At 45.6% G+C, this 15,285-nt stretch overlaps 1 protein-coding gene across 1 annotated transcript in view; it reads left to right on the forward strand.

The window, feature by feature from the left end:
• The window catches only part of kcnh3 (potassium voltage-gated channel, subfamily H (eag-related), member 3), a 117,928-nt gene that overhangs the window by 1,244 nt on the left and 101,399 nt on the right, over positions 1-15,285 (forward strand). The window lies entirely within an intron of this gene.

Below are 15,285 nucleotides of genomic sequence, written 5' to 3' on the forward strand. Positions count from 1 at the left end.
TGGAGCCGCAGTTACAGTCTGCGTGGCAGCGTGACAGAAGAAGAAGATCCCCAGCTCAACCCAAAGTCCTCTCCTCCCTGTCAACACACTGTCCACCACAAACGCATCCATTGCCTCTGTGTTTTGACATTTAAATGCTCCCACTTTGATAAGCAAAGTCAGCGGTCGCCGCCGGATCATGCTGTTGGGTTCAAATGAAACTAATAGCCTCAACGCTCACGCTGCATGTCTCCGCTGTTGTTGAGTGCCACGTGACAAAGAGTCTTCAAATACTTCAGGTCCACACTGTAATCTGCGGCCCCCTCACAGACAAATCCAACAGGATGGAGATGCTCGTGTCTTGTAGATTAGATCTCATTGTGTCTCGAAGTGGTCTGACGCCGAGCTGTTTCTCCTCCCGTGGCTAAAACACAGGCCTCCCATTTGCCGAGGTGCTGATAATTACACGTCTCCAGCAGTGCAATGTGCAGTCATTGTAATTAACTCGTGTGGATGTCAAGAATTCATCGTGGCCTTTCTGCTTGTCAGAAAAAGGAGGAGGGGGAGGGAGAGGAGGGGGAAGGGAAGGAGGAGGAGGTAGAGGGGGCGAAAATGAGAGGTTGTGGGGGGTTGGGGAGGGCGTGAGTGTGTGTGTGTGTGTGAATGATGGGAGAATGTTGTGTAGCGGTGTCTGGTGGGAGGAGGGATGGGGGGGGATGTCTTGAACATGAATGCATAATGGGCCTATGGCATGTGACAAACATGCAGCTGTGTGTGTTTTTTATTTTATAAATGGAGGGATATTCGTACATCACATTAAATCAGACACTTGAGGGAGAATGGAGGAGAAGAAGGCCAGTTGTGTGTCTATCTGTGGGGCTGATGGAAGCTGTGTGTGTGTGTGAGGGGGGAGGATGAGGAGGAGAAATAGAGAGAGAGAGAGAAAAAGCTTTTGCTGTGATTGTGATCAAATGGCAGTCATGATGACTTTAAAAAGCCACTCATCTCTGCCAGACGCCGTACCTGAAAGCCCTTCATTTTCCTCCGGTTGGAGACAATTAGCTGCTTTGGTGCGCGGCCCGGCCTCTCTAAATATTAACGAATTCACAAATGTATTCTGCGATTTATATATAAATCGCTCCCCCTGCTAAAAAAAACAACAACTTTCAGTGTGCACGAAAATAACATTCACGAACACATTCATGGTCGTCTCATGCACAATCCTCAAATATTTGCATTCAAAAGGATTTTTTGGTGTGTACAAACTGTCGAGGCTGCGTCTACAAACTGCTTGTCATGTGTCACTCCACTGCCATTGTGAGTTGTTGTTTTTCTTAAACTCCCCAACAGCCAATCAGACGTCTCCTTCATTTTCCAAACAATCACAGGAGCACATCTGCTTCCATGTGGGACTCAAGTCCACTGGGCTCCAGCAACTTTTTTGTACTGATTTTTCCCCCCCGACACCGAAGTGGCAAAGGAGGGGAAGTGTGCACATCCAGGTTAGCTTGACGACAACATCGTCACACGGCGGGAAAAATATCGGCTGATGGAGATGTTGTTGAAACACCGAACTACTAGCCTGTTTCCATAAACGCTGAGGAACTTGTACGTTTCATTGTTAGCACTGCTCCATTCTAACGTGAACACCGAGCTTTTGTCTCATGCTCAAACACCGAGTACCAAACTGATAGCAGCGCTTTCTTTATTCCCGAATCTAAAATGTATTTTCCCACATTGAATAATTTAAGTCAGGCGACATGAGACGGGGACTTCAACGGCTTTAAGAACTCAGTCAACTGCCATGTTGTGACTGAATGAATCCAACCTGCAGCCTCGGGGACGTTGGACTTTTTTTTGGAACGACGATGATAAATAATCTGTGCTTAATGAGGTGGATGACATCATAGCAGATATCGATTCTCTTTTTATGGTCAGTATTTGCATCAGGACTGTAAAAACTTGTCAGTTAATCAATGAGTCCATCAACGGAAAATGTATAACCGACTATTCAAATAATCAATTAATCAATTGAAGTTATTTATGAGCCAAACACTGGCGGCTCTCAGCTTCTCAAATGTGAATATTTTCTCTGTTTTATATAATTGTCAAGTGAATGTCTTTTTTGTTTTTGACGGTTAGTCTGACAGAAAATGCAGTTTAAAGACGTCACCTTTAGTTTTTTTTAAACTGTGGTGTCCGTTTTAAAGGAGTTTTGGATTGATTGTAAAAAACAAAGCAGAAAAAATAAATAAATAAAGGAATTGACAAAAGAATCAATAATGAAATTGATTGTTAACTGCAGCCCTAATGTGCACGGACACCGATCCGTGCTGCATTACCTGAAGCTTTCCGCACATTAGTGCCAAACTACTGATGAAAGAGATGCAGGTCGGCTGTCAAACTGTATTTCACTGTGAAAAGCGGGAGAATTTCACACAAAAATGCTCATATCTAGACCTGCTTACTACACATGTGCATCACCAGAGCACCACTGCGCTACAGGTAAAAAAAAAAAAGAGCTAAGGAGCTAAGTTTGAGGTTTGTTTCCTAAGCAATAATAAAGCAGCAAACGACAGTTTGACAAGTAAAGACATAGTGGAGTAAGGCTCGGCCTCTCTGTTTACCTCGTGTAACACCGTTCCTGTTCACAGTTCTGTGTCTCTTTTCCCCCCAAGATAACGCCGCTCGCCAACGCCGCTCGCTAACACCGCTGTTAGTGCTTTGAAGCGCCGTTAGCTTGCGAGCCGCGTGGAGGCAACAGATGTGCACTGAAACCCTTTTTGAAGCGCTGCATCACGTCACAGCTTCTGAATCATACACTTGGAGAACGGCGATTATTTTTAGGCCCCTTCGCATGACGAACGCTGTAGCCAAATAGAAATCATTTTATATCTGCTCGTATGCGAAAATTACAGTCTGGAGGAAACTGAGGAAACAGCTCAGTCCTCTGAAGACTCACCGTAAACCTCCTGCACGGTTCAATCAATGCTCATTTGCTGCTGGGCTTCCTAAAAAAAAAAAAGAGGCAACAGCTGTGTGGGACTAAACGAGCCAATTGGTCCTATTAATTGAGTGGGTCTTGGCTCGGCCTTAATCAGGTTAGGGGCCTGAGCCCTGCGCGTCACGTGAGCGTGTCTGCACCGGCGCTCGCTCTGCAACCAGCCTGCTAGTACTCGCTCCTTCTCTCAGGCTTCATTTTGTTTTAATCCAAAAAGAGGTTTAGCTGCATGGAGACACGCCAGTGAAATGACAATGAACCTCATTGTCGTTGAAAGTGTAGCCTGACCGTCGCTGATCAAGAAAGAAAAAGGTTGTTTTTTTTAAGATGTCCAATTTTTTCTTGAGCGTCCTTATTTATCTGAGTCTCTGCCTGGTGTCAGACTGTCTCTTCCCAGTTACTCAGTTACACCTACACTGTTTTAAGAATAGAATAGAATTAAATCTGCCGGGGAACCGGTGTCTTTACATCTCTCGTTGCCAATTTTGCACCAACGTTGGGGATTCATGGAGACATCCCACAGCTGCAGCAAATGAATTAGGTAGTAAATCAATAAAAGTGACATGGACTGATTCATGGCTTACGTTTTAAGGAAAAGCAGATAAACCCACATATCTTGCATGAATAGAGGAGGGGGACAATTGCACCATTTTTACATCCAACTTCTCTCACTTCCATCTTCTCAGTCTTATCACACATACAGTAACACTCACTTCTCCACAAAGCCCGTTGGCGCCGGTCTCCGATAAGTTTATTCCGTCTCTCTGCAACAGCTGAGATAAAGTATATGGTCTCGCTCCCTCATCCCTCTGTGCCACGTCCCTCCTCCCTTCTTAGTCACCTCCCTCCTCGCCTTAAGGCTGCTTTATACTCAGGTTTTATGCAGAGATGCAAGCACGCAAGACCCGCAAGGGCCTCTTGCGTAGTCCCGTTAGCCATCTTGCGTGCGTCGCCCAAAATGTCTGACTATCCGTCAAAGCTACGCGAGTCGTTCGCAGCCCGCAAGGCTGTGATTATTCTGCTGACCACGTCCTTTCTGAGTCTCGCATTTCCGGTTTCACAGCATAATACCGCCATTTTTAAAAGCCGTAGCAGAAACACGAACAATGGATCCCGTTGAAGAACGTTTGGCCGAAGAGGTCCTGCATACTGACGGAGTATAAGGACACGCAGATGGAGGTGAATTCCTGGAGGGAGATGTCGGTGAAAGTTGATGTGCAGATCGACTCTAAATGGTCGTTGTGCCGCCTGCTGTTCCGGCGTATGGAAAAGGCGGGAACCATAAACCAACACGAGTCCGTCGCTGCAACTGCGTGGCCAGCCGCAGTTGTAGTTGCAAGAGTGTATATCGCCCTTTACTCACCTGATTGTGTGCATGTGTGTCTGTGTGCATGTGTGTGGGGGTGAGAAAACAAGTGTACACGGCTGTCAGCGCTTCGTCGTGCCTGTGCATCTGTGCACATCTGTTCCCGTGTGCCAGTGTGTGTGTGTTGACAGCACAGATTAGCGGTGAAGCATTGTTGTGTCTCAGGTGTGTGTTTTCCCCCCCACACACTCTTCCCCCTCCTCCCGGCTTCTCGGCAGGCGGGGAACAGGTATGACGGTGGGCTTGATAACGACCCGGCTCTGTCGCTTCAGGCCAGACAACCGCTTAAAAAAAGGTCAATCGTCAGCCGCGCCACCAAGCCAACGTTGAACATTTTATTCATCGGATTGGGGTTTCAGCCGTGACACGACTGGATGTGTGTGCAAAAACTCCGAATCAAGCGACCCAGCACAGTAGATGTGGAGATATTTCAATGCAGAGAACATGTTAACTTTACCGTGACCCAAGAGGGAAAGTCAAAGAATCCTCCGGAGACCATAAACTTTCATGGCGGTCCTTTAAAAATGGGTCAACGGGTCGAAAAAGGATTGCGCGGATAAATAATGTATTGTGTTGCAGTGCGAGTGCGTGGCAAACAGCTGAGTAAAGTCTTTGTGAATGAGACAAATGATAATGACGACAGAGGCCACATTACATCGAGAGAGCGCCTTCGACGGCATTAACCAGCGTTGCCAGCCGGTGGTCACAACTCAGAGCTTCGATTATACGAAACTCCACGAGGTCGCCACGTGATTTGGATCTACGTTACACAAGATGGCGCCAACATTCATAAGAATTGAACAAATAAAGACGAATCAAGACGAGTAAAACGTGTTGTCGTGCTTGTGTTTGTGCAGCAGCTCAGCCTGCAGGTTCGCAATCTGCTCCTCGTTGTCACTACTGGAGAAAACAGGGAGGAAGGAAAAGGAGAGAGAGGGAAGGAAGAGAGAGGTGGGGGAGTGATCGATGTCAGAGAGGAATAAATAAGGGTGTGGAGGTAATCAGGAGGCTAAAGGGAAGTCATAAAAGCTGTGCGGTGTGGTCGAGGTGCTGGCAGATGTGATCAAAACGTAACATTAATGGGTGTAAAGGGGCGGGAAGAGAGATTGACAGATCAGGGTCTAGGCAGAAATATATCTTGGTCAATAAAAGTGGGAATACTTATAAGCAAGAGGATGTTAATAAATCAGCTACAATCACAGATAAAAATGGATTTTAACAAGGTCGGTGACTTCGCTTGAGACGCTCGCGTGAACTTATGAAAGGAGCGATGCTGCTGGCAGCCATGTTGTTTTCACTCCCTTCTCGTGCTGTCAGCGACCTCCTCTACTCGCTCTCTCCTCTTTTTCCGCCCGCCGGTCCACTAACGCCGCGATAAACCCTCACGACGCGCATCCTCACCTGCAGGAATCCACCGAAGACTCACACATGTGCCACATCGCTGCACCGCCTGCATAACACACATCTCACCGAGTTACACGAGGCCCCCCCCCCGTCCATTAGTCATGAGGACTGTGATAGGGACGGAGAATTAATAAAACCATCAGTTAGGCAGGCACGCTCTTCACATCATTTATAATCAAGATAGCTCTCGCACAAAGTGAGCTCACTTCGTTATTTCTGAATTCAACAATCTCCTCTCTGCACTTGTGCCGCACCGGCAGTCAGATTATGAAGTTGATAATAAATGATGAGAGAACTCTGCTCGCCTGTGAATCGGGTCTCGGATAACTTCCAGTCTCCAGACACAGAAAAATGCTCCCTGAGGGGGCTGGAAACCCGAAGGCCCGCCGGCTTGTTTTCTCTTGAAACGCATCGTCACTTGGCGACGACGTGACATACTTAACTTCATTTCCGGGAGATTTTTTTTCCTGAACCCGAAGATCCACCATTGACCCAAAAATCATCTTTTTTTTCCCCAGTTGGGGACATGGCTCTTGTCTTTGAAAAGCCGTTCTCATTGAACTGGTCTTAAGTCTGAAATGAGTTCCTGAAGGTGACCTAAGGTAGGAAAACACACACACACACACACACACACACACACACACACACACACACACACTCTCTCTCTCTCTGGTGACAGCGTTTCTGAAGGCGACGGGTTAGTCATAATCAATAGCTACCCAAACAGTCATATATTATTTACAATGGCTGTCTGTTTAAAATAATCAATACGGATGCTTTCATCACCCACGTGTTGGTGACTCACTTCACTGAGGCAACATATGTAGTGACTTAAAAGGATTCCCAATTATAGAGGATAACGCCTGGAGGACTGGTAGGACTTTTTTCTACTGGATTGCTTTCTTTCTCTCCATCTTTGTTTGTTTAAAAAAAAAAAGAAGACATTTCTTAAATGCCCCCAAACCTCGAGAAGCTGCTCCACAATTATGCAGACCCAATTCTGGGTCCCATTTTCCTGACCACAGTTGTAATTTCCTATTTATAAAGTGTGTAGAGCCGAAGTACGCCACAGGAAAACGTCGTCTCCGGCCGGTGGGATTTTTTGGCTCAACTGTTTTCATCACGGCAGCCGAGTCGCAGACGTCTTCGTTATCTAAACGATAACTAAAGTGTGTTTCTGAAAACCTTTGAGGCGAGAAATAAGCAGTGCGGGAACAGAACTTTGTGTATCATACGTCACTTTCCCTTTTTGTATTCTGTAAAAAGCTTTTTGTCCGTCAGCCTCGTTGCGGTACTCTGCACCGGTTGCTACACATAACATAACTAAAAGTGCGTATCAAAGAACACTATTGGACAGAAGTTATAATACAGAATAACGTGTCTGCTGCCATTCAACAGACCTTATAATACAGCTAAGTACCCAGACAGCGCTATAGGGGCGCTTGAAATGAGCCGGAAGAAACGGATGTCAAAATGTCAAGTGTGCAGTTGCTTTTTTTAGAATCCAGCATTGTCAAAAGCATAATTGGAGCAATCTTTCAGTTGACGTGAGTTAAAGAATTCGCCGCGGGCCCGGCGGACCGACAGGTCGGCCGTGGGAAGCGGCACGAGACGGGGAGAGACGGGGAGAGGCGGGAAGAAGAATCACACAAAAGGCCGAGCTCGAAATAGACGCCGAACCAGGTGGTCAATGAGGATGTCACCATCTGCGGAAAGGAAGGAAGCAAAAGATGTGCAGGATGAGGCGGACTGAGCCCGGGACTGTATTAGTAGTAAATGAAAGTGATGAAGCCAAAGCGACGGGGGGGCCGGGGTTACATTTAAAGCGGCTCTAAGGTAATATGTTCCAATTGGAAGCAGATGAATCGAAGCTCCGGCTGTATTAGGCTCAGGACTTTACCACCGTGTCAGAGAAAGGGGCAGATGGAAAAGCCATTAGATTGTCTTTCCTGGCAAATTTCCGAAAACCTTTTCTTTTGAAATTGCCTTGTTTTAGGCAAATTTGAGTGCCAGCTCAATTATGTGTACAGGTTCTGATCTGTCTCGGGCCTAAACCTCAAGTTAATGAAATAAAATCATTAAAAGACTTGACTATATATTAAATATAGCTGCGTTCGCTAAGGCTGTTATCCTTGCAGGCCTGCAGTGTTTCTACACACACACACACGGTCATATTGTTTTGTTATTAGCTGTAATAACCTGCTCGCGGTCCAATTTCTTTTATTCTTATATTTTAAATTCCACTATAGGAAAAGACAAAATAGGTTCAATGGGATTTGAGACGTAACAGCAGCGTAAAAAAGCAAAGCGAACAATTTAAAATGAGATAAACTCTATTTTATTACACCTGTACACACGCATTTGTGACATCATATGGCCAAAGGCATATCCACATACTTCCGTGTAGTTTTCACGCTTTGTGCTAAACCCCTTGGTTCCAATTCAGCGAACATTTTAATCCTACGCCAGGCAATAAATGTTTTAGAAAATGGCCGGCCATCTCCATAAACCCTGTATTTACCATTCTGTGGTCCTAATGCACACATAACAGCTTCAGCTTCATATACATCCACATGTGGCCGAACCCTCTGCTGCAGCCGGGTCTGCTTTGAACCAGATGCCAAACGCCGTATGATGTGTGAGTCACGGCGCCGCCAACCTGCACAGATCAGAGGGCGTTTTCCTTTTCTCTCCCGGTGAGGTGGAAGCCAACAGTAGCTTACAGACGCTGCGACCGGTGACGCAGGTATGTCGTGAGAGGTGTCATGCATTCTCCCAGACACTCTGTGGAGACGCAGACACCAGCTTTTCGGCCTCGGAAAACGACCGTGTGGTCGTTTCTATGCTGGACGCAGTAAAGTTCACGTCTATATAAGTGAGTCGCTGTGGGCTGAACAGCACTCTGAAGTCACCAGATGGAGCGTAATGTCCCCAAGGGGCGCATCCTTCCGTCTCTCGGGTCAAAGAAGATAAAAAAAAACATTAATGCAGTCGAACATACAGTACAGCACATATGGACACGCAGCCCTCCGTAATGCCAGAGGATGTCATTCTGTCAGAGACGCAAATATATGTGCATAAACAAGGACGAGAAGAGGACGCCACGTCCCAAACACACTTTGACGAGGAGAAACAAACGCCCGCCGCTGTTCTCAGTCATTTTCTCTCCTTGCACGTCATTAAAGAGAGAAAACAGATGTTTCAATTAACGCCCGCATCATCAATAAGATCTTTTGCAGCCAGCTCCATGCGTGGTTCTAGAGGCTTCTACTTCACAGTTATCTGAAATCTGCCAACGGGGGATTGATGACTCCAGCCTAAATCAAACATATCATTGCCAAGAAATGGTTTCATTAACTTCGCTGGCAGCCGGCCATAAGTTTGGGTACATTGGAACTGAAGCGGCAACAAAGTTGACCGAAATGTGAATACGTGACAACGTGAACGGGCAAAAAAATTGACCGGAACGTTTTCACCGCTTGATTGTTGCGCCCGCTGCCAAACTTTTGTGAGCTTTTGCCCAAATTCAACAGTTTGGTATGCCTCTTACAAGCTGCAACACTCAAACATACTCGTTTTTTACCTAATATTTTATATATTTGTAGCCATGCTAGCAGCTAAACATCCATGGTATTCAAATCCAAACATTCAAATCACGTTTGCATGTCTGAGTGTCAAAATGCTGTTTACACACAACTTTTCTGCACATGATCTGACACAGGTTTCTGCATGATGTTCTAAACATCCATCCTTATCCGTTCATTGTGCAATATGACCGTCTGAGTCACCGGCGAGCATACAGGACAACACTGTTGGGGGAAATTGGTTCAGATCCATAAGTCAGACAATACCACAAACTAACCGATCGATGCAGCGGCAGACCGGCAACTCCCACCGATCCGTGAAGTTAAATTCCTTTTTTTGTTATTGAAGTCTAATGGCTTTGAAGACAATGAGCTCGTTCGTTAGCGCTGCGCCTCGCCTGGAATCAGGCGGCCGCTGCGGGAGGCGTTCAAGAAACTGCGATCAAGTTGGTCAGTTTTCAGCTGCCTTCAAAGTAATAACAGGAAGTCACAGAAAAAATGACTTCCTGTTAGTTTCGATCTCCAGGCTCGTTGGTTGTTCGTATGGTTTGCAGATCACGTTTGGATTCATGTGTGTTCATACATATTTATTTATGGAGAAATGTGTGTGTCGCTGCATCCTTTGTTCTTTTTATGCCTGCCTGGGAAATACATTACCACTGCTTTTGATATGTGTTGTATGAATACGATTTTGTATCATCAACCACACGAGATATGTTTTTCTGCACCTCATCGACACACGGCCTCTTCCAATAGCCGTTATATCGCTGTCTTCAAAGCCACAAGGCTCCAATGACTTACTTTGGTAACCTACCTTTGGTCATACGTTTTGCAAATGGCCGGGTGGACGTTCCCATTTGAGAAACTCAGAAAAAAATGTGGATTTGATCCACCCTTTGAAAGTTTCCGAACAGAAAAGGCTGCATGGAAAATCAGTAATCGATTATTTTCTTTTTTTTTAATTTAAAATGTTGTCTTATCTTGAAGGAGCATCGTGTTGGAATTAAGAAAAGAAGGAAATCTTAAGCAGAATTTGAAATTTTATTTTATTTAAAAGCCTTGCTAAGGGGAATAAATAGATCGTGGCATATGGCGTGGAGGAGGGTTAAAGGTGGCGCGGGGCAGTCGGAGTCTCTTCAGTCAGTCGGCCAGACAGTCAGTCAAACAGACACGGCGTCAGAGCCAAGTGACCCAAACAGGACTTGGCAGCGAGTGCCTGGGGAATGTCAGTCTCCACCTCCAACCTGCTCGCTGCCGAAGACGGACGAGACACTGAACGGCCCTTTCAGAGATTACCGCCACGGCGTTCTCAAAGCACCTCTTAATCCAATCGCGCGTCCGTGTTTTTCGTGTGTAAATTGGTCACGCTCCTATTTATGAAACGTGCGCTCGCGTCCATTTGTTTGTGTTTGGATTTGGTAGATGACCATCGTATTGCATCATTAGCCCGGGCCACGACTCTCCAGTTTGCCATCTCTTCCTGCTTTTGTGTAATTGAAGCAAATATTGACTTTGGGGAAGGCTCTCTTGCAGCATCAAAAGGCCAGTGACTAAGCAATGTTCCAATAAAGAAAAACAATGCTGTTTTCCACGGCAGGGCTCGGCGAGTGGCAGGTGGTCAGCGAGAGTCGGTTGTGTTTCTGGACAAGACTGATTGGCTTGACTCGGCTTTACGAGGTCCCAAAGACACAACCCGAACCGTTGTTGTTATTTTGTGTTCCTGAACCTTTTATATTGTCTTCATCTCTGACGAAGAGGTCTGTGCTTAAGTAGCTCACAGTATTCAGACATGTGATCTAACAATGCAACAAAATTGTGTTGTTGAGCAGGCGGCAACCACCAGTTGCTTTAAACTTGCATTCTCTCAAATAAGCAGCAGGGGGCGACTCCTCTGGTTGTATAGAAATCTATAGAAAATGACTCTACTTCTCTCTTGATTTATTCCCCCAGTAAACATTGTTCATGGTCTCAATGTCTAGTTTCAAGTCTTCTTCAGTGAAACATGATGTTCATTTTGTAAATTGTGCTCCATCTGGAGTCAAATAGACCAGAAATCCCAGTATGCTTCAGGGCGGGACTACAAGGTGATTGACAGGTCGCTACCGTTCACCGGTTACAAAAAGTCAAGATGGCGACGCCTCAGGATGACGAACTCAAGGCTTCAAACCTGGAGTCCAACAACCAATGGGTGACGTGTCGACAACTTTGTCCACTTCTTATATATACAGTCTGTGACTGAGAGGGATTAGCTCGTTGATAGAGACGTTGGCCAATGAACAGGGCTGCTCTGGAGAAATAAGCTTCGATATGTTGCCCACCTAACATAACAACAATTTGTTGGGTATATACACTGTTAGTAATATCATTTGCCTTTCCTTAAAGGAAGACAAGGTTTCGTTCAAGTGCATTTGTTTGACAATATTTGCCTTTATCCTAAAAGGATATGTAAATCTAGGTAAATTAGCAACCACGGGACAGTATGAGTCTTATGCTGCGTTCAAGACAACCCGCTCCTCCTGCTGGATAAAGAAAGATAAAAAGTCAGAGTCAGTACTCGTGAACTCGGGGCATGATAAACTAAAAGGAGACGTTAGGTATATGTTTGCCTGGATTTGTTTAAAATAATGCATACTATCATCTATAGTAAAACCTGCTTTGCATATATATTGACGTCAAAATTTGGCGCCATGTTCTTAAGAGGCTCAAGTTATGTGCACAAAAGTTATGCGCTAAAACGTTAAAAATGCCAGAAGAGCTGTGGAGGCTGCACTGCAGAGAGTTCACTTGAGGAAGTAAAAGTTTTGTGTTGACGTTTTTTTTAAGTTTGCGTTTGGCATCGCACACCTGCGACGCTTGGAGGTCGGTAGTTGGAGATTTCAATTGGGGGACTTGCGACCTCCTAGTTGTGTGCAACGTATCATTACTCCCAGCAGGTATTTATATTATTCCTTCTCATTTCCCTCTAATCCGGTCCCGTCAGCTCCGGGAAGAAGCCACGGTGACTGACTGCTACTCTTAACTCCACAGGTCTCCACTGTCAAACTAATTGGCTGTATGCACCCACGTTTGGGTACAGTGTGTGTGTGTGTGTGTGTGTGCGTGTGTGTGTGTGTGTTTGGCTTTTCATGCATCGCATTGCTGGCTTCCAGCCGTTTGCGTAATCGCCACCTTTCTTAATATAGCCGGCAAGATTACGCAGTTATGGCACGGTGTCAAATTGATGAGGGAGACTTCTGCGCATGATTCTCCCTCAACCGAATTGTTGGAGTGCCGCGGTTCTGCGTGCGGTCAATTAGATTACGGCGTGAGCATTATTAAAATGCCAAACACGATGTGCGTGTGTGTGTGTGTGTTAAGAATGTTGTTTATTTGGAAATAAGGAGGGAAAGAGAGTCACTTCATCTTCAGGTTCGGTCCGACTGACGGATTCTCAATGACCATTGATCCCACGGCTGACCTTTGACCCGCGAACTATCAAGGCTCGTTTGATGTCTAATGCCCAGTCAGTCAGAGAGAGAGAGGGCTGACATTTATTAGTATTGATTGTTTGGACACTTTTGTGTGTGTGTAACTGCACAACAAAAGGATTCAGGCAGGTTGTTCGACTGCGAGGACAATGTCAGAGGGATAATGTATAATTTTACAGCTTGTTAAAGCTTTGGTTAGCTCGCCAGACATTTTAGTTTCAGCCCTTCTCCGCCCGCTTCACCATTTCCTGACCTGTTTGGTATATTTTGCCACATGGCACGAGTGTATTTTGCATGGCTAGTTCTGGTTTGACCGCACAATTAGTTTGAGACTGGTCTGATTTGACTGCTGCGGTGGGGATGCTACTGAATGTACAGCTCCAATAACATCTTCCTACCAGGACGTCTTGTTGTGCTCCACTCTTTATGGGCTGATTATGCCGCCACGACCATAAACACCCGCGGTTACACTTTTTTTTAATACATTAAATTGACTTTGACACGCAGTATGAAGCAGAACGAGGGAAAAAGAAGGCTATGCTTCAGTGAATCCTTTTTAAAATGTGGTTTTGAGTTTCATGCTCAGGTTTGTGTCCAGCGTACAGCTGTTGATGCAGGCAGAGCTGTGACATTCATATACATCGCCGTCCCTGTCGTGAAGACAGCAAAGATGGAGCGGTCCAGGCGACCTCGGCCTCATCGTACTACACACAAAGTAAATAACTAAGTCAGGACTCTACAAGAACATTTGCCAACTGCTTTTTAGCGTATGTCTGTAAAAGACGGGTTACAAGCCGCTACTACCTTCGCGGGTGTCCCCGCTGTAGCCAGGTAGCGCTTCTGCTAGCTCCTCGTTAGCGCTGCTGTTAGCGCTCCACTAACGCTGCTGCTAGCCCTCTGCTAGCTCCTTGCTAGCTCCCCAACAACCACAGAAGGTAGCAGGACCAGCTCCGGCTCGACGCCCGACGCATGCAGCAGGGACGCGGGCAGTAGCAGCAGCAGTAGCAGGGAGCTAGCAGCAACAACGCTAGCACGCAACAGCGGGGAAACCCACCGACGGTAGGAGCGGCTCGTAACCCGACTTTAACGGTACACATGAGAGTCAGCAAAAAGCTAATCGTGCACCCAAAATAAATACATCTCTTATCTTAAATATCTTATCTGTTGTAATTTTAAATATAGTTGGTACAGTCAGAAGTGGAACAAGGCGATGCTACAGATGTATTGCCGGGTCCACTGGCGCCGCGTCTGTTTTTACACACAACGGTGAAGCAAAAAAGATGTTTGACCGTGTGAGAAAAAGTTTGACTGGCCCGTCAGCATCACGAACAAATATGCAAATTGATTCAGCTGACAAAGAACCAGATGTTAGATGCTTAAAATGCATCATTAATGCCTCTAAGTGTCACGTGTGTGTTGCTCTCAATGCAACGTGTCAACACGCGATGAGCGTGTGAGGAGATTAGTTTGGTTTCTCTGGTGTGAAATGAGACGTGGCGACTTCTTTAGCCTCTCGTGAAGCTGGAACAAGAGCGTCTGCGAGTGTTTTTTTTAACTTATTTAACAAGCGAAGTGGTTGGAGACCTTTCCAACGACGGCTGTAAACGCGCTCCTGAATGTTTTACAGGCCGTGTTTTACTGTCGCCGACTCTCAGACGCTCACCTGCTTCTCCCTCCGCTCATCCACAATTCAGAGCACAGACGCCAAATTTTAATCTCCAGCCAATTTTTCAATCTTCTCTCTTCCACAAAGCGCTCACCTTCTATTTAACTCTCATCACGCTGCCGCCTTTATACACAGCACATCCAGAAATTACGTTTTATCGTGGCGCGTCGCTAGTGTGTGTGTGTGTGTGTGTGTGTGCTTGACTTGAGTTTGTTGACATTTCTTATATTGAGATTAAATTGTGAAGACTGCGCTTTAAAAGCTCCTTGAATTGGAAGCTATAAGGAGCATATTTCTTTAGTTTGTGCGGTAGTGACACTGAATGAAGCAGACGCTGACGCTCAGACCATGTTGGAGGGGGGATGCTGCACATTTACGCACGCACACATTTGCGTTATACTTTGAATGAATAGATTCAGGCTTCACAAGGTCACAGCAGCTTCTCCCTCGCCCCCCGACATCCATAACATGTTCTTCTGTTTGACTTTGGCGTCTTTACGTGTGTGTGTGTGTGGCTGTGGATCCGCTGCTCATTGATTAATGCAAATATACTGCTTAACACCTGCGTGTATTGATAAACTTCTTGATTTGTATTTTGTCAAAGACAGAAAAATCTACAAAATTGTGGTAAATTATTCTTTTCCCAATATCCTATGTGGGCTTTTATCTCCAAGATTGGATTTTGCAGAGCACATTAATATTTAATGCTCAATGATCAATCTGAAAAATCAATACAAGACACCTGATAGGAATTATATCAAGGTTGTTTTTTTACATGTATAATGTATGTGAACATGAGGAAAATAATCTGGCCTTTT

Source organism: Clinocottus analis, unplaced genomic scaffold (genome assembly GCF_023055335.1).
Source record: "Clinocottus analis isolate CAN_PGR_092001 unplaced genomic scaffold, fCliAna1.0.p SCAF_12, whole genome shotgun sequence".
Taxonomy (NCBI): Eukaryota; Metazoa; Chordata; class Actinopteri; order Perciformes; family Cottidae; genus Clinocottus; species Clinocottus analis.